The 22200-nt window shown below is 47.8% G+C and overlaps 1 non-coding gene across 1 annotated transcript; it reads left to right on the top strand.

Annotated features, from left to right (window-relative positions):
• The first annotated feature begins 10764 nt into the window (after positions 1-10764).
• Positions 10765-10836, top strand: trnag-ucc (transfer RNA glycine (anticodon UCC)). The gene has a single exon. It is a non-coding gene; the product is annotated as a tRNA-Gly (tRNA).
• Positions 10837-22200: the final 11364 nt, after the last annotated feature.

Genomic DNA, 22200 nt, shown 5'->3' with positions numbered 1-22200 from the left:
ATCAACCTAGTGAACCTTCTCTGAACTGCTTCCAATCCAAGTACGTCCTTCCTTAAATAAGGGCACCAGAACTGTACGCAGTACTCAAGGAAAAAGGAAGCCATTCGGCCCATATTGACGGTGTCTGCTCTTTTAAAAAGCGAAGCAGATAGTACCATTACCCTGATATTTCCCCGTGGCCAACACATTTTTCCTTTTCTAGTAATTATCTAATTCCCTTTTGAAAGTAACTATTGAATCTGCTTCCACCTCCCTTTCAGGCCGTGAATTCCAGATCATCAACACTCGTTGCATAAAAAATAATCCTTCCACATGTCACCTCTTGCTCTTTTGACAATTATTTTGAACCTGTGTCCTCTGGTGACCGACCCTCTGCCACTGGAAACAGTTTCTCCTCATTTACTCCCTCAAAGCCCCTCAAATGGCCGCTCTATCCCCTCAAAGTTGTCCCATCTTCCCGAAACCCAAGCATCATTTTGAGATTATAACAAACCCTCGAAGCCCGGACAGGGGTTCACGTTTCCGACATTAATCTCCTCTCGGCCCCTATTTGTCTCACACTGTGTTAACGTGTTTGTGTAACATTGCAGGCCGGGCTACTTTAACCCCAGGCTTTAACCTGGTTAAATCACAACGGTCACAATCGAACAGGAACATGTTAAACCGAGGTCCCAAAACCAGGGCCCAGAGAGGAAATTAAACCCCAGGGCAATAAACAGACCGAACTCTCGTGGGCCCTGTTTGGGTGCAGCCTGTGGAGGAGGCCTCGGTCGGTCCCCCTCTGGAGAAGGCGAGGTCAGTCCCCTCGAGGCGGAGGCAATTGGCACCCCAGAAAGATCCCGGAGTGGCAGTCGTTATATTTAGATAACCACCACAATAACTACTACAACAACAACTTCTATTTATAATATGTTTTTGTGTATTTACACACGGCCAGCACGGCGGTATCTTGGACAAAATGGCAGAAAGTACGACGGCCATCTTGGAGAAAATGGCGGCAAGAACGGCGCTGAGTGATCCCACAGTGATCGCAGAATGCCCCAATGAACTCAGAACGGACACCAGAATGCGCCCAATCACTTCTGAGTGGACCCAGAGTTCACCCTGGGATCCCAAAGAGCGCCCAGTAACCCCAGCGTGATCCCAGAGTGCACCCACTGATCCGACAGTTCACTCAGTCAACCCAGAGTAATTTGAAGTGCACCAGGGATCACAGAGTGCACCCAGTCACCCCAGTGGTTTCCAAGAGTATTTACACGCGACCAGCATGGCGGCAAATACGGCAGCCATCTTGGGCAAGAAGGCGTCAAATGCAGCGACCATCTCGGAAAAAATGGCGGCAAGTACGGTGGCCATCTTGAACAAAATGGCGGCAACGACGGCGGCCATATTGCAAAATGGCGGAAATTAACACGCAGATTGTCGACAGTGATACTTCAGTGACCCCAGAATGTCCCAGTGAACCCACAGTGACCCCAGAGTGCACCTAGTTCCCACAGGGTGATCCCATGGTGCACCCAGGGATCGCAGAGTGAACCCACTCACCCCAGAGTGATCCCAGAATACACCTACGGATCCCAGAATGCACCAAGTCACCCACAGTGATTCGAGAGCTGTGGAAAATATGGCGGCACTCTGGGACAAAATGGCGGAAATTACCATGCAGAATGTCGAAATTGATACTGAATATTCCAGTGAAGCCACAGTGACCCAAGAGTGCACTCAGTCACCACTGATTGATCCCAGAGTGCACCAGGGATCCCAGAGTGGCAGACTTTATATTCAGACCACCACAACAACTATGACTACAACAACAACAACTTGTAAATATAAGATATGTATCATATATATATATATATATATATGTGTGTTTTTACACACGGCCATCTTTGAAAAAATGGCGGCAGGTACTGCAGCCATCGTGGAAAAAATGGCAGCAAGTACGGCGGCCATCTTGAACAAAATGGCTTCAAGTACGGCGTCCTTCTTGGGGAAAATGGCCGCAAGGAATGCGGCTGTCCTGGTCAAAATGACAGCGGGTACGGCAGTCATCTTGGATGAAATGGTGGAAAGCGCCTCAAAACTGTTCGACAAGAACAGATGGAGGCCATTGAGCCCTTCGAGCCTGTTACGCAGTAACTGGAGTCCAATCAGCCCATCAAGCCTCTTAGATAGGAACAGGATGAGGCTTTTCAGCCCTTGGAGCCTCTTATACAGGAACTGGAGATCATGCAGCCCCTCAAGCCTTTGACACTGGAACAAGACGAGGCCATTTAGCCCCTCGAGCCTGTTACACACGAACAGCAGGCCAATCTACAATTCAAGCCTGTCGGATAGGATCAGGAGGAGGCCATTCAAGCCCTCGGGCCTGTTACTCAGGAAGAGGAGGCCAATCAGCACCACAAGCCTGTTAGATCGTATCAGGAGGAGGCCATTCAGCCCCTCATGCCTGTTATACAGGAACTGAAGGCCATTCAGCTCCTCGAGCCGATTACACTGGCAAAGGACGAGGCCATTCAGCCCCTCGACCCTGTTACATAGCAAAAGGTGGAGGCCATTCAGACCCTCCAGCCTGTTACACAGGAACAAAAGGAGGTCATTCAGCCCCACGAGTCTGTTACATAGGAAAAGGAGTGGACCATTCAGCTCCTTGAACCCGTTCTGCCATTCAATTAAATCATGGCTGATTTGAATCTTAACTCCATCTACCCACCTTGGTTCCTTAATCCTTAATACGCTTGCCGAACAAAACTCTATCAATCTCCGTTTTGAAATTTCGTATTGACCCCCAGCCCCAACAGACTTTTGTGGGAGAGAGTTCCTGATTTCCACTACTCTTTGTGTGAAGAAGTGTTTCCTGACATCACCCGTGAACGGCCTGGCTCTAATTTTAATGTTATGTCCCCATGTTCTGGATTCCCCACCAGGGGAAATAATTTCTCTCGATCTACCCTATCAACTCCTTTAATCATCTTAAACACCTCAATTAGATCACCCATTAATCTTCTATATTAAGGGGAATACAAGCCGATTCTATGCAACCTGTCCTCATAATGTAACCCTTTTCGCCCGGATATAATTCTGGTGAATCTGCCTGCACCCCCTCCAAGGCCAATATATCCTTTCTGATCTGCAGTGCCCAGAACTGAATGCAGTCCTCCAGATGGGCTCCAACCTGAGCTCTGTACAGCTGGAACATAACTTCCTCCCCTTTATATTCCAGCCCTCCTGAAATAAAGGCCGAAATTCTATTAGCCTTTTTAATTATTTTTGTAACTGTCCACTAGCTTTTAATGATTCCTGTACTTGGACCCCTAAATCTCTCTGCTCCTCCACAGTTCCGAGCTCCACACCATTTAGAAAACTCTCTGATCTATCTTTCTTAGATCCGAAATGGTTGACCTTACATTTCCCCACATTGAACTCCATTTGCCACAGTTTTACCCACTCACATAATCTCTCAATGTCCTGGGGATGCTTGGTACTTTTGTTTGGATGGGGAATGCTTTATCTCAGATCGTTATTTTAAAAAGATTACAATTGATTTTTATTTTGTACAGTTTGAACAAGATCATTATTCCCCGATCAGTAAAATGTCGGTTTTTCACATGGTGGCGACAGTTCAGAGACAGTTGCCTTTTTGCCGACTTTAATTTGTTTTTTATTCGTTCATGGTATGTGGGCATCACTGGCGAGGCCGGCATTTATTGCCCATCCATAATTGCCCTTGAGAAGGTGGTGGTGAGCCGCCTTCTGGAACCGCTGCAGTCCGTGTGGTGAAGGTTCTCCCACAGGGCTGTTAGGAAGGGAGTTCCAGGATTTTGACCGAGCGACGCTGAAGGAACGGCGATATATTTCCAAGTCGGGATGGTGTGTGACTTGGAGGGGAACGTGCAGGTGGTGTTGTTCCCATGTGCCTGCTGCTCTTGTCCGCCTAGGTGGTAGAGGTCGCAGGTTTGGGAGGTGCTGTCGAAGAAGCCTTGGCGAGTTGCTGCAGTGCATCCTGTGGATGGTACACACTGCAGCCACTGTGCGTCGGTGGTGAAGGGAGTGAATGTTTAGGGTGGTGGATGGGGTGACAATCAAGCGGGCTGCTTTATCTTGGATGGTGTCGAGCTTCTTGAGTGTTTTGGAGCTGCACTCATCCAAGCAAGTGGAGAGTATTCCATCACACTCCTGACTTGTGCCTTGTAGATGGTGGAAAGGCTTTGGGGGGTCAGGAGGTGAGTCACTCGCCGCAGAATACCCAGCCTCTGACCTGCTCTCGTAGCCACAGTATTTATATGGCTGGTCCAGTCAAGTTTCTGGTCAATGGTGACCCCCAGGATGTTGATGGTGGGGGATTCGGCGATGGTAATGCCGTTGAATGTCAAGGGGAGGTGGTTAGACTCTCTCTTGTTGGAGATGATCATTGCCTGGCACTTATCTGGCGCGAATGTTACTTGCCACTTATGAGCAGAAGCCTGGATGTTGTCCAGGTCTTGCTGCATGCAGGCTCGGACTGCTTCATTATCTGAGGGGTTGCGAATGGAACTGAACACTGTGCAATCATCAGCGAACATCCCCATTTCTGACCTTATGATGGAGGGAAGGTCATTGATGAAGCAGCTGAAGATGGTTGGGGCTAGGACACTGCCCTGAGGAACTCCTGCAGCAATGCCCTGGGGCTGAGATGATTGGCCTGCAACAACCACGACCATCTTCCTTTGTGCCAGGTATGACTCCAGCCACTGGAGAGTTTTCCCCCTGACTCCCATTGACTTCAATTTTACGAGGGCTCCTTGGTGCCACACTCGGTCAAATGCTGCCTTAATGTCAAGGGCAGTCACTCTCACCTCACCTCTGGAATTCAGCTCTTTTGTCCATGTTCGGACCAAGGCTGTAATAAGGTCTGGAGCCGAGTGGTCCTGGCGGAACCCAAACTGAGCATGGGTGAGCAGGTTATTGGTGAGCTTGATAGCACTGTCGACGACACCTTCCATCACTTTGCTGATGATTCAGAGTGGACTGATCGGGCGGGAATTGGCCGGATTGGATTTGTCCTGCTTTTTGTGTCTGAGATTTTTGGACTGATATGTAATGCACTAATATAATTGATACTCTATCTTTAAATCTCATTCTACGAGTACATTCTGAACAGGTATCTAATTTGTTTCTCAGGTTTACTATCTTTCAATATTTCTCAATCTGATACTCTACCTGAGTTTTGGACTTGTATGCAATTTGTATCATATGATACACTTTTCGAATGGATATTGCATGTATTAACCTCATGTGTGTCAGAGTTCTGGGCTAGTATTCAATTTGAATCTCGGGGTACATTATTGGGATTCATTCTGTACCTTTGAATCGGGTACCATGTGTGATTTCTATCTGGTATTTAATTCGTAGCTAATGTTGCCCTATTGTGAGATTGACACAGTGCCTTTCACTCCGAGAGTGCGATTTTGGACTGAGGTTTTTGCATCTACCTGTCAGCGGGACTGAGTTAGTGGGAAATGGAACAGTGTCTGCCTCACCTACTCTGCTTGACTGTTGGATTGAAAATGTGTCTCTGGAAATTGTGATCAGTGTGGGACTGACTACTTCTGCTGTCTGAGACTGTGGAACTGATGACCTGTCTGTGTCTCTCTGCTCTGTGAGTGATAATATACTTACTGTGTGTAAGAAGGAGCTGGCTGCACTGTTCCTTCTGCCTCCGGTGGAGGAAGCATCGCATTTGTTCTGGATCGTTCAAGGGTTTGCCTGGAGAAATAAAATTATCTCTTGTTACTCAGGAACATGTGAGGTCGAAAATACAGATGTGATCAGTTTAATATCTCTGTTAATGATCATTTTGAATATCCACAAATGAAATCCAGTGATACAAACAGTGTCAGTGTCTGACTCCACTGCAGTACTGCAGCACTCAGCTTCTGCATACCAGGTGTGTTGGACTGTTTTACAACAATTTAATGACATCCAGACACGGCCCAACCCCTGCACTGATCCATGAATGGGACTACACGATGGGGCAGGGACCTTTGTACAGGTCAGGTTTCTAATCCCCTCTCCCATGGGACTAACCGTTCAACCGAAACCAAACAGCCGCTGTTTAAAATGTGTCCTTCACACTTCTCACCTGATGCCTGCAATAGATGCTCTTTTTATAACTCCCCACATCCTTACTGTCCGGCTCTGTTTCCACTCTTCACTATCCAATAACAATAAACAGGGTGAGGCTGGAACTAAACCAGGACCATTCACTACTGGTTTGGGGAGAGAAAGCAGCAATGACTTTAATAGCAGGTCCTTCCCATTCTCTCTCCCCTCCCCTGGACACACCCTGTACACACACAGCCCGAGAATGACCTTTCCTTCCCCCCTCTCACTCCATGTTCCGGGACCAGTTCCTGATCCACTCCGCCTCTTATAAACAGCCCCCGGACTCCCCCTGAACTTCCCCCGGACTCAATGCCGATCTCTGAGCCCATCTGCGGACACGGTCCCGAAGCGATGATCTGCTGTAACGAGGCTGCTCTTTGCTCCCTTCCCCCTGGGGCCGTGATCTCTCCATTCCCGGCTGTTTTAAACCATCTTCTTCCGCTCACTGAGGGAATGGCGCCCACAATTCCCAATCCAAAAATCGATGGAAACTTTCCCCAATTGGAATTTTTCCGAGTCTGAGCAAAGTAAGTGGGTCTGGGGGAAAGGTCAGAGGGAATGGGGTCCACAGGCAGTGCAGGAACAGGCACGAGAATGGGAAACAGATGGGATTCCACCAGTGCCTAACGCTGGAATACAGACAAATTTTACAATCTCCAAGTATTAAACTAGATGTTTCCATCCCTGCTGTTTCTCTCGGGGTCTTTTGATGGTAAATGCCTTTCAGAGATAAAGTGAGCGGCTGTGAAATCAGCCAATGGATTCTCTTCATTAATGGCCCCTATAATGTGTGACTGGGAGAGGATTTCTCAAACCAATCCTGGAGAAACATGGGAGGAAAGTGGGAGTCGGTGTATTTGCTGGGACCGTGTAGGGTTAATATCAGGCAGCAACAGTCGCAGATTAATTTAACCGGAGTGAAACTGTAGGTCACTGAGAGTAATATCGAACAGCCCTGAGCTGTAAAACTGCAGCTCGTACAACAGGCATTAGAGGGTTAAATGTGACCCATTGTTTCTGTCCCTCTCTGTACTGTCCCTGAGTGTGGGATTAATAGTGTTTCTCACCCGTGTACAATATCAGTGAGAGATGAGATTGCATCTTCTGTCTCTCCAACGCGATCTTTCTGGATAAAACGGCACTTTACCGGTCAGTCTGGAACTAATACTGTTAACGTCTGTCTGTCATTGTGTCTCACCGCTCTCTCTGTCTCTCTCACCGTGTCTGCCTCCCTCTCTCTCTCTGGTGCTGTATATGAAGGTGGATACTGCTATTGAGCGTGATTTGGACACAGATAGGGAGTGTAAGACTGATACTGTCTCTCTCTCTCTCTCTCTATTGCTGGACATGAAAGTGGGATACTGTCTGATATAAAATAGAGAGAATGAGATGTCCGGGCCGGGCCTCACTGTAACTGGGGATGTGTTCGGCTCCAGTCCCAGTTCATGGTCATAATCTTTTCACAGATTCAGGGCGAGAGTCTCTGTGAGACGGTAACACTGGCGGAGAAACTCCGCGTCATAACTCAAACCCCAACACATGAGATTCTCCAAATAAGCTGGAATAAGGTGTTTGTAAAACGCTGAACCCGTCTGGGAGGTGATGTGTGGGGAGATTGAACAGGGAAACAGAGTTGACTTGTTATTGAACGGACTGTATTTAGGCAGGAATATTAACGATTTCTCGTTGTAACGGGGCTTATTTGAAAGCTTCGGGTTTTGGGAATCCTTGAATATGAAGCCCGGGTCTGTCAGGGTTTGTGCGGAGCGCTGAGATTCGGTTCTATTATCGATAAACGGTTTGAAACTGTCGGATGGAGAGAACTGGAGGTGGAGCTGGAAGATCAGAGGCCGCTCTCCGCTCTGTCACTCTGACTGTCTCCTCCCCTCCCGATTTCTCTGTTTAATCCCCCATATGGAACCAAAGCGGGTCGGTGGACTCTAAACACGGTTTACTCGTTAACAGGACGAAAGGCGAGTAATGTTCCTGATCTCCTGGGCACCAGGCAATTCACTGTTATTTGTTTCTGTACAGAGTTACATCTCAGTGATTCCCCAGTGAGTTTGATGTGTTATGTAAATAATCCAACAAAATAGAACAGAAACGGAGCGAAGCGCTGAATTCCACAGATGTAGAAAGGTTAGTTGAGCAGTTCTGGTGATTCTTTATGAGCCCAGCATGGCAAGTAGTTTAAATAAATACAAGAAATCTGGTGATGTGTGGGCTGGGGTCTATAAGTCATCGTTTAAAGTACCGGACTGTTGTCACTGCCCCGACTCCAGTCCCATTAATACCTCATCTCGTCCACAACGAGACAAAAGCAGCTCAAAGCCACACTGGTAGCATGATATCAGGGTCTCCCTTCAGACAGTAACCAGCCCTTTCACAGATACAGAGGGTGGCTCTGAAAAGAGCCTTTACATCGAGTTACATTGAAACTACAGCACAAGAACAGGCGATTCGGCCCAACTAGTCTCTGCCGGCGTTTATGCTGCTCAGGAGCCTCCACCTTCCTTACTTCAACTAACCCTATCGGCATATCCTTCTATCCCTTTCTCCCTTATGTGCTGATCTATCTTCCCCTTAAATGCTCCTATGTTAATTGCCTCAGCTACTCCTCGGAGTTGCAAGTTCCACATTCTAACCACTCTCTGGGTAAAGCAATTTCTCCTGAATTCCCAATTTGATTTATTAGCGACTATTTTATATTTATTACCTGAAGTTTTGGACTCCCCACAAGTGGAAACATTTTCTCTACATCAATCCTGACAAACCCTATCATTATCTTAAAAACCTCGATCAGATCAACCCTCAGCCTTCTCTTTTCTCCTGAAACGAGACCCAGTCTGTTCAGTCTTTCCTGATAAGAATATCCTCTCATTTCTGGTATCATCCTTGTGAATCTTGTTTGCACCTTCTCCAATGCCCCAATGTCTATAATATGGAGACGAGACCTGTTCGCAGTATTACAAGTCTGGTCTAAACAAGGTTCTATACAAGTTTAACATAACTTCTTTGCTTTTCAACTCTTTCCCTCCAGAAATGAATCCTAGTGTTTGATTTGTCTTTTTATGACCTGATTAACCTGGGTCGCTACTTTCAGTAATTTGTGTATCTGTACCACTAGATCCCGAGCTCCTCTATCCCGTTTAGACTCTTATTATCCAAGCAGTGTGTGACCTCCTGATTCTTCATTCTGCATGTTTATTAAAGCCCTCTTGCATTTTGATGCATTCTTCCTTTGTATTAACTAAATCCCCCAATTTGGTGTCGTCCACAAATTTTGGAATTGTACTTCCGATTCCCGAATCCAAATCGTTAATGTAAATTGTGAAGAACAGTGGTCCCAGCAACTGGAACTCCACTTCCCACCTTTTGCCAGTCTGAGTAGCGACCCTTAACCTCTATTCTCGGCTTTCAGTTTTGCAGTCAACTTACTATCCATTCTGCCACCTGACCCTGACTCCACGTGCTCTGAACTTAGCCATGAGTCTACAATGTGGTACATTATAGAAGGCCTTGGAAAATCCAAATATATCACATCTACTGCATTAAACTTGTCTACACTTTCTGATCCTTCTTCAAAGATTTCAATAAGTTTGCTCCTGTCCTTTGGGTTATCAGATTAAGCCTTGGCCGGTTTACTTGCTCTTGGAGCTCACAATGCTGGTTTTCTTCGGCAGCAGCACGGCCTGGATATCAGTCAACACCCTGAGTGATGGTCACCCGTCCCAGCAGCTTGTTGAGCTCCTCGTCGTTGCGGATGGCCAGCTGCAGGTGTCTGGGGATGATGCGGGTCTTCTTGTTTGTCCCGGGCCGCGTTGCCGGGCAGCTCGAGGATTTCAGCCGTCAGATACTCGATGCACAGCAGCCAGATAGACCGGGGCTCCGGCACCCACACGTTCAGCATAGTTCCCCTTTCGCAGGAGCCTGTGAACACGGGTAACAGGGAACTGCAGTCAGGCCCGGGATGAGCGAGACGTGGCCTTGGACCGAGCTTTGCCGCCGGTTTTTCCTCTTCCAGACATTTCCACAATCTCACAAACACTTTCACAAAGAATGAAGAAATCCTCCCGCACTCGCCCTTCTTATACCTTCTGGAGGAGTACAGTGGGGGCACTTGTGATGGGTCTCTCTCAGAGTGTTTACACTGGCCGCTCGCCCTCACTGATATTCTATATTTGAACTGCTGTAATATTGTCCTTCAGTAATATTGCTGCTCCTCCTCCTTTCCTGATTTCCCTGTCCTTTCTAAAGATCTTATAGACTTGAATATTAAGCTTCCATTCCTACCCAGTTGGTCGTCAGGTCTCTGAATTAATGGAATTATTTAACTTTACTCAATGGCTGATGTGAGCTGTGGTAAAATGTATTTCCAGCTGGTCAAGTATTGCAGGTATCGACTGTCTCTTCAGTCTGATATCAGGTGAAGAATTACTGGCTGGTGTGGAATTTCCATTGATTTGGGGTTGGCGCAATCTACTGGGCGGAAACAGGAACTGCAACAGAGCGAGAAAGGATCCGTCAGAAACCAGTTCAAATGAAGAACAAAATCCAACAGCCTGCAGTGTCTGGTCAGGATCTGATGTTTGGGAACTATTTTATTGTTGGCTATTTTCAGCGATGGTGGTATCGTGGTGAGCATAGCTGCCTTCCAAGCAGTTGACCCGGGTTCGATTCCCGGCCATCGCAATTGAGTGTTCTTATTAGTTTATTTCCATCAGAAACTGTGAAGTTTATAATCGAATTTGATGCAGTTCAGTTTGATATTGTTTCCAAAACATCATCGGGTGCAATTATAGTAAAATATTTTCAACCTTCATTTCTTTTCCCGAAAGAAGCAAAAGAGGAGTAACATGCTGGAAATACTGATTTACTAAGTGTCGAATGAGAGTGAGGAAGGGAAATGATATGTTAGCCTTTATTGTAAGGGTGTTGGAATATGAGAGTAAGAAGGTCTTGCTGCAATTGTAGTATGAGGAAATATTGTGTAAAATTGGCCAATATTCGGTGGACTTTAGAAGAATGAGAGGTGATCGCATTGAAATGTATAAAATTCTTAGACGGCTTGACAGTGTAGATGTTAAGAGTCTGATTCCCCTGGCTGGAGAGTCAAGAACTCGAGCTCATAGTCTCAAGATAAGGGCTCGGCCATTTAGGACCGACATGAGGAAACATTTCTTCACTCAAAGGATTGTGAATCTTTGGAATTCTCGGCACCCCAGAGGGCTGTGGATGCTCAGTCGTTGAGTTATATTCAAAGCTGAGATCGATAGATTTTTGGACTCTTCGGGAATCAAGGGATATGGGGATCGGACGGGAAAATGGAGTTGAGATCGAAGATCAGCCATGATCTTATTGAATGGCGGAGCAGGCTCGATGGGCCATATGGTCTATTCTGCTGCTATTTCTTATGTTCTTATGTGGAGAGTTTTATTTCCAAGTGTGCTGACGACAACAATTTAGGTAGCACAGTAAACATTGTGGATGGGAGCAGAAATTTGCAAAGGGAAATTGATAGATTAAGTGAGTGGGTGAAACTGTGGCAGATGGAGTTCAACGTGGGGAAGTGTGAGGTCATCCCTTTGGACCATAAAACGATAGATCAGTGTATTTTCTAAATGGCAAGAAGCTACGAACTGTGGGGGAGGAGAGCGATTTAGGGGTCCAAGTACAGAAATCAATAAAAGTGATTGCTAAATCACAAAAAAAATGTTGAAGTGGAGATTACATTTTGATCTTTATCTCAAGGGAATTGGAATAAAATCAGTGGAAGTTATGTCATAGTTATACAGAGCTCTGGTTAGGCATCATTTAGAGTTCAGTGCTCAGTTCTGGGCACTGCACTCTCTATAATGGCTTGGAATGAGAAGGGGTTTTTCATTAAAGGAAACTCACTGAACTGCAGGGTTTTTGAAGAGGTATGCTCAGAAATGGGAGCGGAGCTCATTTACTGCTTCACACTCTTACAACACATTGAGGAGAACAGCATCAATGAAGATAAAGGGAATGAAATGAAATGTGTCACACAGTTACATCTCGCTGCTCTGTCTGACCGTTTTAGTCGATACTTCCCTGCAGAGGGATTTGAAAAATTGAAGGAAAAGCGTTTGGTGAAAGATCCTTTTGCTTTCGAAAATCCTGAATCAATAATGAGGCTAAACTTGATGCCTGAGCAAGAAGACGAGCCGGTGTGACTCACCTGTGAGCACACTGAAAACACGCCACAAGTCATTCAGTTTGTCATCTTTTTGGATCAGTGCTTTCAAAGAATATCCTCTGTTATGATTACTGCTCTGTTGTTGCTGCCGTTCACAACAACCTACATGTGGGAACTGGGATTTTCGACTTTGACAAGGTTAAAAACAAGAGAAAGAAACTCAACAGCGCACCTGATATGCGTGAAGCACTTTCATCCTGTGATCCAGATTGGAACGAGATCATGACCAACTGACAGACCCACCCCTCACATTGAGTAAGTGAAACTCAACCTGATCTTCTTTTACTGTATTTATACTGTATTTAAAATGTTTTTCAAGCAGCGTCGATGTCAAGTTTTAGTTATTACTTGAAGTGAAGTGAAGAGCGAGCATGGACTGACCTTTATTGGGATTTGATGAAAACTCCAGTCTGAAGTTATTATTGTTTGGGGTCCCTGGGGGAAGTGTTTTTCTTCCACTGTGTCACGAGTAAAATAGTTTGAGAAACTCTGTTCTACATTGTACGGTCAGTGTCTGTTCATCAAACCCGCTCTGAATTCCTCAGTCTGTATTTCCAGAAACCGTTCTGTGGGCGACGCGCGCAATAGAACACTGACCCACAACCTGCGAGTAATGGCGGCCGGAGGGTCCACAATCCCCCGCGACCCAGAAACCCCTCTATCTCTCCAAGGCGCTGATTTCTCCAGCCAGCGGCCCTTGCGCGCCTGCGCATTGCGCCCCTTCGAATGGAGATAGACCGTATTCTACCGCGCGCGGCATTCTGGGTAATGTCATCAGCCATTGTAATCCCCCCTTGCTGATAATTCTCTGATGGGGTTTAGAAGGGCGAGGTTTCTCTAATCAAAAGCAAAATAATGCGGATGCTGGAAATGTGAAATATAAAGAGAAAATGCTGCAAATCCTCAGCAAGTGAGGCAGCGTCTGTGGAGAAAGAAACAGAGTTAACGCTTTAGGTTAGAATTAAGGTATCGTCAGAACTGGAAGAAGTTAAAGTTTTAACAGTTTTTAAGCAAGTAGAGAGCCAGGGAAAGGTGGGGGGAGGGAAAGAACAAAAGGGAAGGTCTCTGATAGGGTGGAGGGCAGGAGTGATAAAGCGACAAAAGGGCCGATGGTGCAGGGGAAGGAGGGTGTTAATGGGTCAAGTAAAGAAACAAAAGATGGGTCGAGAGGAGCTTTAAATGGTTCCACTCAGTTAGATGTGTAAAAGAGACTGTGAGCCGACAGAAGCACATTTGAAGTGGAGAGAGATGAACACGCTGTGTACCCGGGCGCAAATACTCACCCACAGCCCAAACAAAATTTGTTTCCCACTTGGCGCGAAACAACAATCCATGTTATTTGATTTTAATTAGTTTTGTTTCTAAATTGTATCATGTTTTTCCAATTGTATTTCCCAACTCAGGGTCAAGGCCTCCAAACCAACACAAGTGTTGGAGATGGTGTGATGGGTTTGGATTTAAGCAGAGGGAGAAGTGTGAATATGTGGGACAATGATTTACAGCCTGGGGGAATGAGCAAGAAGAATGTTCCTTAGAAACTAGATTTGCCTGTTCTGAATTTATATCCTGTATTCACTATGAGAACTTTTGTTATCTACTTTTACAGGGTCTTACAAGGGGAGGATTTGCAGACAGGAATCTCAGACCAAACATCACATCAAGATCAGACAGTCACTCAATTCACCAGCACCTGAAGATCATCGGCCTTTGAATATATAAGGAGAAATGTTCATCGGTTCTGTCTATGGGAAAAGATTTCAAACATCAGTGTAACTGGAAAAGCACCGAGACACAAAAACCCGAGTGAGAGTGTTCCAGTACACTGACTGTGGAAAGAGCTTTAACCAGTTCCACAACCTGAAAAAACATCGCACCATTCACTGCGGGGAGAAACCGTACACGTGTTCTGTGTGTGGATGAGGCTTCAACTGATCATCCAACCTGGAGAGACACAAGGACACCCGCACCATTGAGAAACCGTGGAAATGTAGGGACTGTCGGAAGGGATTCAATTATCCGTCCCAGCTGGAAACTCATCGACGCAGACACACTGGAGAGAGGCCGTTCACCTGCTCCGTGTGTGGGAAGGGATTCACTCAGTCATCACACCTGCTGATACATCAGCGAGTTCACACTGGAGAGAGGCTGTTCACCTGCTCCGTGTGTGGGAATGGATTCACTCAGTCATCCCACCTGCTGAGACATCAGCGAGTTTACACTGGGGAGAGGCCATTCACCTGCTCCGTGTGTGGGAAGGGATTCACTCAGTCATCCCACCTGCTGAGACACCAGCGAGTTCACTCTGGGGAGAGGCCATTCACCTGCTCCGTGTGTGGGAAGGAATTCACTTGTTCATCCAGCCTCATTGAATATCAACTTGTTCACACTGATAAGAGATGTTCCAAATATTTTGACTGTGACAATAATTTTAAAAGCAGAAATGAGCTGCTGACACACCAACGCATTCACACTGGGGAGAGGCCGTTCAACTGCACTGAGTGTGGTAAGGGATTCATTCAGTCGTCCAACCTGCTGACACACCAACGTATTCACACTGGGGAGAGGCCGTTCACCTGCACTGAATGTGGGAAGGGATTCATTCATTCGTCCAACCTGCTGACACACCAACGTATTCACACCGGGGACAGGCCGTTCACCTGCTCCGTGTGTGGGAAGGGATTCACTCAGTCATCTCACCTCATTGAAAATCAACTTGTTCACACTGATAAGAGACTTTTTAAATGTTCTGTCTGTGAGAAGAGCTTAAAAAGAAAAAGTGACCTGCTGACACACCAACGTACTCACACTGGGGAGAGGCCGTTCAACTGTTCCGTGTGTGGGAAGGGATTCACTCGGTCATCCAACCTGCTGACACACCAGCGAATTCACACTGGGGAGGGGCCGTTCACCTGCTCTGTGTGTGGGAGCGGGTTCACTCAGTCATCTCACCTCATTGAACATCAACTTGTTCACATTGATAAGAGACCCCTAAAATGTTCTAACTCTGAGAAGAGCTGTTAAAGAACATGGGACCTGCTGAGACATGAACATACTCACACTGGGGAGAGGCCATTCACCTGCTCCATGTGTGGGATTGGATTCACCCGATCATCCCACCTGCTGAGTCACCAGCGAGTTCGCATGTGACTGCAGGTGTTGGATTCTGCTGTTATTACTGCTGTTATTGCTGCATCCAGGACTGAACCATGTTCATTCTGACAGTTGGGGGTTTGTTTCTGATGTAAATGACACCCTTCAACTGGGCTGGAGTTTCGTATTCTGTAGAAGTGTCAAATAAATCAGCTTTCTTTTAAACACAGTGTTTCTAGTCCTTGATATCTCGATGATAAGAGAAACAGTTTGAGGACTTATGATGAAGTGAGTGGAATCCATCTTAGAACTGAGTTCCTCCACCTTTTTAAAAGATGGATCTACAAGATGACCAAGTCTGACAGGACAGAAAATTCTATTATATCACAGGGCCCACTTTAATCAGCCTGAGCAGATTTCCACTACCCTTGTGTGAAAAGGAGCTTCCTGATTTCAATCCTAGACACCCTAGCTGTAAATTTAAGGTTGTGTCCTCTTGTTCTGGATTCCCCCACCAGAGAAAATGGTTTCTATTTCTACCATATCGAATCCCTTTATCATTTTAAATATCTGGATCAGATCATCCCTCAACCTTCTGAACTCAAGGGAATGCAAACCAAATTTATGCAACCGGTCCTCATAAATGAACCCTTCAAGCCCCAGTATCATTCTGGTGAATCTGCACTGTCCCCCCTTCAAGGCCAATATATCCTTGGTGAGGATCAGTACTCCAGATGGGCTCTGACCAAGGCTCTGTAGAACTGAAGCATCACTTCCTTCCCTTTGTATTCCAGCCCTGGAGATAAAGGTCATGAGTCTGTGATTGCTTTTTGTATCTGTGCACTAGCCTTTAGTGTTTTTTTTACATGGACACCCAAGCCCCTTTGCTCCTCCACCATTCCCAGTCTCTCACTTTAAGAAAATACTCCAATGCTTCCTTTTTATATCCGAATTGAATTATCTCACACTTCCCCACATTGAACTCCACCTGCCACAGTTTGTCCATTCACTTAAACTGTCACTTTGGAACTTCCTGCTCCAATCTACACCACCGACTGTGCCTCATAACTTAGTGTCATCTAGAAACTTGGACCGATAACTCTCTATTCCTTCATCCAAGTTATTTATAAACATGGTGAAAAGCTGAGGCCCCAGTACTGATCCCTGGGGACACCACTTGTCATATCCCCCCAATCAAAGAACATTCCCTTTATCCCTACTATTTTCTCCTGCCTCCCAACCATTTCTAACCCGAATCACAAGGTCCCTTTCTTTTTATTTATTCTATTAATCTCTTGTGCTGAAACTTATCAAATGCCTTCCGTAAGTCCATATGGACAACATCCATAGACACTCCCCTGTCCACCTGTTTAGTGACCTCATAAAATTTAAATAGATTGGTCAGACATGACCTGCCCTTCACAAATCCAAGTTGACTCTCTTTGACCAACTCATTTTTTCTCTCATGATAGATTTCAGTAAGTTCCCCACAATCGACTTTAAAATGACAGGTCTGTAATTTTCTGGTTTCTCCCTCCCTCCTTTCTGAAATAACGGAGTAACATTTTCAACATTCATATCCAAAGGCACAATTCCTGAGTCTAGAGAGCTTTGGGAAATTATGACTAATGCATCTGCAATTTCCCGAGCTGTTTCCTTAAATACTCTGGGTGGAAACCATCAGGTCATGGAGATTTCATTCTTTGTTTGCAGTTATTTATTTATCTGACTGTGTATAACAGGACTGAGTGTCCCAGCACTGACTGTGTGTATAACAGGACTGAGTGTCCCAGCACTGACAGTGTGTATAACAGGACTGAGTGTCCCAGCATTGACTGTGTGTGAAACAGGAATGAGTGTCCCAGCATTGACTGTGTGTAAAATAGGACTGAGTGTCCCAGCATTGACTGCGCATATAACAGGACTGAGTGTCCCAGCACTGACAGTGTGTATAACAGGACTGAGTGTCCCAGCACTGACTGTGTATGAAACGGGACTGAATGTCCCAGCACTGACTGTGTGTATAACAGGACTGAGTATCCCAGCACTGACTGTGTATGTAACGGGACTGAATGTCCCAGAACTGACTCTGTATGTAACAGGACTGAGTGTCCCAGCACTGACTGTGTGTTTTACAGGACTGAGTGTCCCAGCACTGACTGTGTGTTTTACAGGACTGAGTGTCCCAGCAATGACTGTGTGTTTTACAGGACTGAGTGTCCGAGCACTGAGCGTAGAGTGTACATTGGCTGCGGGAGGGAATATATGGGTGCGGTCGAATCCATGATTGGGTGGAGTGACATGGGGTTGTCGGTTGAGATTAAATCGGTTGGAGGAGGGTAGAGAGTCAGGGGTTGAGGGCCTTGGAGGCTTTAGAACACGAAGATGAGAATTTTATAATCGAGGCATTGCCATACCGGGAGCCAATGTAGTAACACACGAACAGAACAAGACACACACAGAGATCTCACAACAGAGCATGGATGGTCTCAAAGACCACCTCCCTCCGAGGGTTGCGGTCCACCGTCCCGGGGTCGCGGCTCCTCCCTCTCGGGGTTGCGGAACCTCCATCGCGGGGTCTCGGTCCCACTGTCCCGGGAGTCGCAGTGCGACCGTCCCGGGGTGGAGGCCCCTCGCTCCTAGGGTCGCTCTCCCGCCGTCCCGGAGATCAAGGTCCCTCCATCCAGGGGTCACGGTCCCTCCATCCTGGGGGTCACGGTCCCTCCATCCCGGGGTCTCCGTCCCTCCATCCCGGGGTCTGGGGCCCTCCGTCCTGGGGGTCACGGTACCTCCATTCTGGGGTCTCGGTCCTTCCATCCCGGGGTCTCGGTCCCTCTGTCCTTGAGGTCTCGGTCCCTCCATCCCAGGGGTCATGGCCTCTCCATCCCGGGGTCTCCATCCCTCCGTCCCGGGGGTCGCGGTCGTCCCTCCATCCTGGGGGTCACGGTCCCTCCATCCCGGGGTCGCGGTCCCTCCATCCCGGGGGTCACGGTCCCACCATCGCGGGGTCTCAGTCCCTCCGTCCCAGGAGCCACGGCCCTTCTGTCCCGGGGGTCACGGTCCCTCTATCCCGGGGGGTCACTGTCCCTTCATCCCGGGGTCACGGTCCCACCGTCCCGGGGTCTCAGTCCCTCTATCCCGTGGGTCATGGTCCTTCCATTCCGGGGTCTCAGTCCCTCCATCCTGGGGGTCACGGTCCCTCCATCCCGGGGTCGCGGTCCCTCCATCCCGGGGGTCACGGTCCCACCATCGCGGGGTCTCAGTCCCTCCGTCCCAGGAGCCACGGCCCTTCTGTCCCGGGGGTCACGGTCCCTCTATCCCGGGGGGTCACTGTCCCTTCATCCCGGGGTCACGGTCCCACCGTCCCGGGGTCTCAGTCCCTCTATCCCGTGGGTCATGGTCCTTCCATTCCGGGGTCTCAGTCCCTCCATCCTGGGGGTCACGGTCCCTCCATCCCGGGGTCGCGGTCCCTCCATCCCGGGGGTCACGGTCCCACCATCGCGGGGTCTCAGTCCCTCCGTCCCAGAAGCCACGGCCCTTCTGTCCCGGGGGTCACGGTCCCTCTATCCCGGGGGGTCACTGTCCCTTCATCCCGGGGTCACGGTCCCACCATCGCGGGGTCTCAGTCCCTCCGTCCCAGGAGCCACGGCCCTTCTGTCCCGGGGGTCACGGTCCCTCTATCCCGGGGGGTCACTGTCCCTTCATCCCGGGGTCACGGTCCCACCGTCCCGGGGTCTCAGTCCCTCCGTCCCGGGGGTCACGGTCCCTCCATTCCGGGGTCGTGGTCCCACTGTCCGGGGGTCTCAGTACCTCAGTCCGGGGGTTCTCAGTCCCTCCATCAGGGAGTACAGGTCCCACCGTCCCGGCGACTCAGTCCCTCCGTCCTGGGGGTCGCAGCCCCATTAACGCCGCTCAGCCTGGAGTCAGAGGAGCTGTAGCTCGGGCCGCCCTCACTGCGCCGTTCCCAGGCACGGGGTCTAATCCACTCCAGGGTGCGGACCCTCCCTGTGTCGGCCTCGCCCCCGCCCACAGCAGCGGCCGCCCACCTGCCAACCCGAGCCCGCCATCATCATCCTCCCGGCGCCCGCCTGTTGCTGAGGGAATGTGGCACAGGGACCACGCGGCGCATGCGCGGCGTCCCTCGGGCCGGAGATGCACGGACGCGTCGCGATGTCAGCGCGCAAATGTGAGAGATGGTGCCGCGTGTCACGTGATGGGAGGAGTCAGCCCAGGACGAAGTCGGGCGGAGGTGAGAGCTGTCAATCAAAGGGCCCGGAGTCAGCACTCACTGCGCACAGGGTTTGGAGAATTTGTTCAAAATATAAAAATAGAAATGTACAAAAAAATGAAAAAATTGCAAATACAATAATCTGAATTAAAACCAGAAATGTCCAATCTCACATGAGGCTGATGGTCTGGGTCCTCCCGCCACTATTAGTCTTCTCTACCTGGGGCATCGGATGAGCAGAATGCTTGAATGGAACTTTCTTAATGCAGAGGGTGCTGCTGGCTGTATGGAATGGACCAGCGAGGTAGGCAGTGGGGCCTGATTGTGTCAGCAAATTCTAGAGAGTTGGCTGAGTACCTGATAGCGATACCTTGGGATATGACAGCCTCGAAATTGGGATCTTTCATTCATTTTTTATCCTTGTGCACTTATTTTTATTGATTGCTGTACCTGGACATCCAAACCCCTTTGCTCCACTACAGTCCCTAGTTTCTCACCATTTAGAAAATACTCCATATTTCTCACCTGGTGCCTGCAATAGATGCTATTTGTATAACCTCCCACATCTTTACGATCCGGCTCTGTTTCCACTCTTTGGTGTCCAATAAGAACAGACATAGTGAGACTGGAACTTTCTTAAAATATTTCAAAATATACTTTATTTCGTAAGATTCATGGATACACACAGTTCAATGTAAACATTACGATTCAAAACAAATACATTACACATCATACGTTTCCATTATTACAATTCAAAACACAGTACATATCTTGTAATACATGCTGTATAATACAAGGTGGGATAGCCTTAAACGGTTGCCTTTCCCCATAAAGCCTTTGTGTAGGCCGCACCTCGCTTCAGTGTGCACCTCAGCATGTAATACTGGATCTTGGAATGTGCCAGTGGCCAACACTTAGCCACGGACCGTTCCCTCGGCTGGAAGACCAGCAGGTTTTGGGGGAACAAAGGGCCTCCTTGACCGAGTTGATGGTCTTCCAGCAGCAGTTAATATCTGTCTCGGTGTGCATCTTGGACAACTGCCCAGACAGCACAGCGTCCTGTGTTACCGAGCTGTTGGGGATGAACTCCTCTTCGACTCTACGGTATAGGGGATGAGTCTCCGTGGAGAGGGATTATCACCTTTTACATGAATACAAGGATCCAATCTCCCACATTCATGTCAGTGTTTGGCAAACACTGTCTGAATGGCTTTCACACACCTGTCGAACCTTGGGGTCAGAGACGTGGGGGTAATTTCACCTTCACTGCTTGGACGGAGCAGAAATTAAAATCGGGCCGTTTCTATGAGAGGCGGGTGATCCGCTCTCCCAGATCAGCCCCAAGCAATGGTGAAAATTTCCCTCCACGTGTTGTGAACCGGTGGCGTTTGAGACAATGGACCAGCTTGTGGGCTTCGAAGATTGATACCAGGGCGTAGGTCAGGAAAGGTGTGGCCGATTTTAAGTATCCCCGCCTGGCGGAAATGGGGTGGTAGAGGCTAGTAAATGGTGTCAGTTCACTAACAGTCCCTTTATTGGTGACGTTCCTGCCTCCATCATCGTGGGTAGGGTCCTGAGAGGAGCGGCCGGACCTACGCCCGAGTATCAATCTTCGAAGCCCACAAGCTGGTCCATTGATTCAAACTGCATCGGTTCAAAACATGTGGAGGGAAATATTCTGGTCAGGTCACGTGTAATATGTAAATCAGAGTATTATGACGTACGTGGGACACCATTTAATGTTGGGCACAAATGGGTGGATGAGCCGCCCTTTCGATGGGCATTGAATGGTCCAGAACACTGAGGAGTTTCTTTTTAACTTATAATTTGTTGAGCAAGGAGAAGCAGGAGAGCTTTCCCTTGGCCTGCTGCGGCCGTGCGAAATCTCCCGGCTCCTGATCGTCTCGGAAATGTATGAGGAGGTTTCCTTTAAAATCTGTGTAACCAGGTCCAGCCTCATGTCCCATTAATCTCGCTTCAGTTATTAAATATTGCTGTACAACAGCTCAGAGAGGAAACAATCTCCGGAACTCCCCACTGGAGTTTGAAAATACATTAATATTTTACCGGTTAGTAACGGTCCGGGTGTTGGTCCATTATTACTCTGTTCCGGTCAAAACAAATGTCCCAATGAACAGGACGCTGTCTGACCCTGACAGCTCACCCTCAGTCCATCCCACCGGGCAGTGAGTGTGATGGGAAATAATCATCAACGGAAAAGGAGGATTTGATTTTATTCATTTCAGGATTAAACATTTCATATTGAAATATTTAATATTAAAATTACATTATTTCCAGACTAAAAACAATTTCATGTTAGAATCACATCTTGTATCATTTCACAATACCGTAATTGTCGGGTAAAATATAATTCCTGTCTGGTATTTTCGAATCTATTTAAAGCATTGGATTGATATCAGTTACTTTATTAAACTTTTCGTTGTGAATGAATCCTAAAATTAGGCACGGTGAATAACGGGCTCCCGAACCACTACCACCCGTCTTATGCGAACGCGAA

This window comes from Heptranchias perlo, unplaced genomic scaffold (assembly GCF_035084215.1).
Source record: "Heptranchias perlo isolate sHepPer1 unplaced genomic scaffold, sHepPer1.hap1 HAP1_SCAFFOLD_59, whole genome shotgun sequence".
Taxonomy (NCBI): domain Eukaryota; kingdom Metazoa; phylum Chordata; class Chondrichthyes; order Hexanchiformes; family Hexanchidae; genus Heptranchias; species Heptranchias perlo.
The sequence above is the reverse complement of the archived record's forward strand: the minus strand, read 5'-3'. Positions and strand labels throughout refer to the sequence as shown.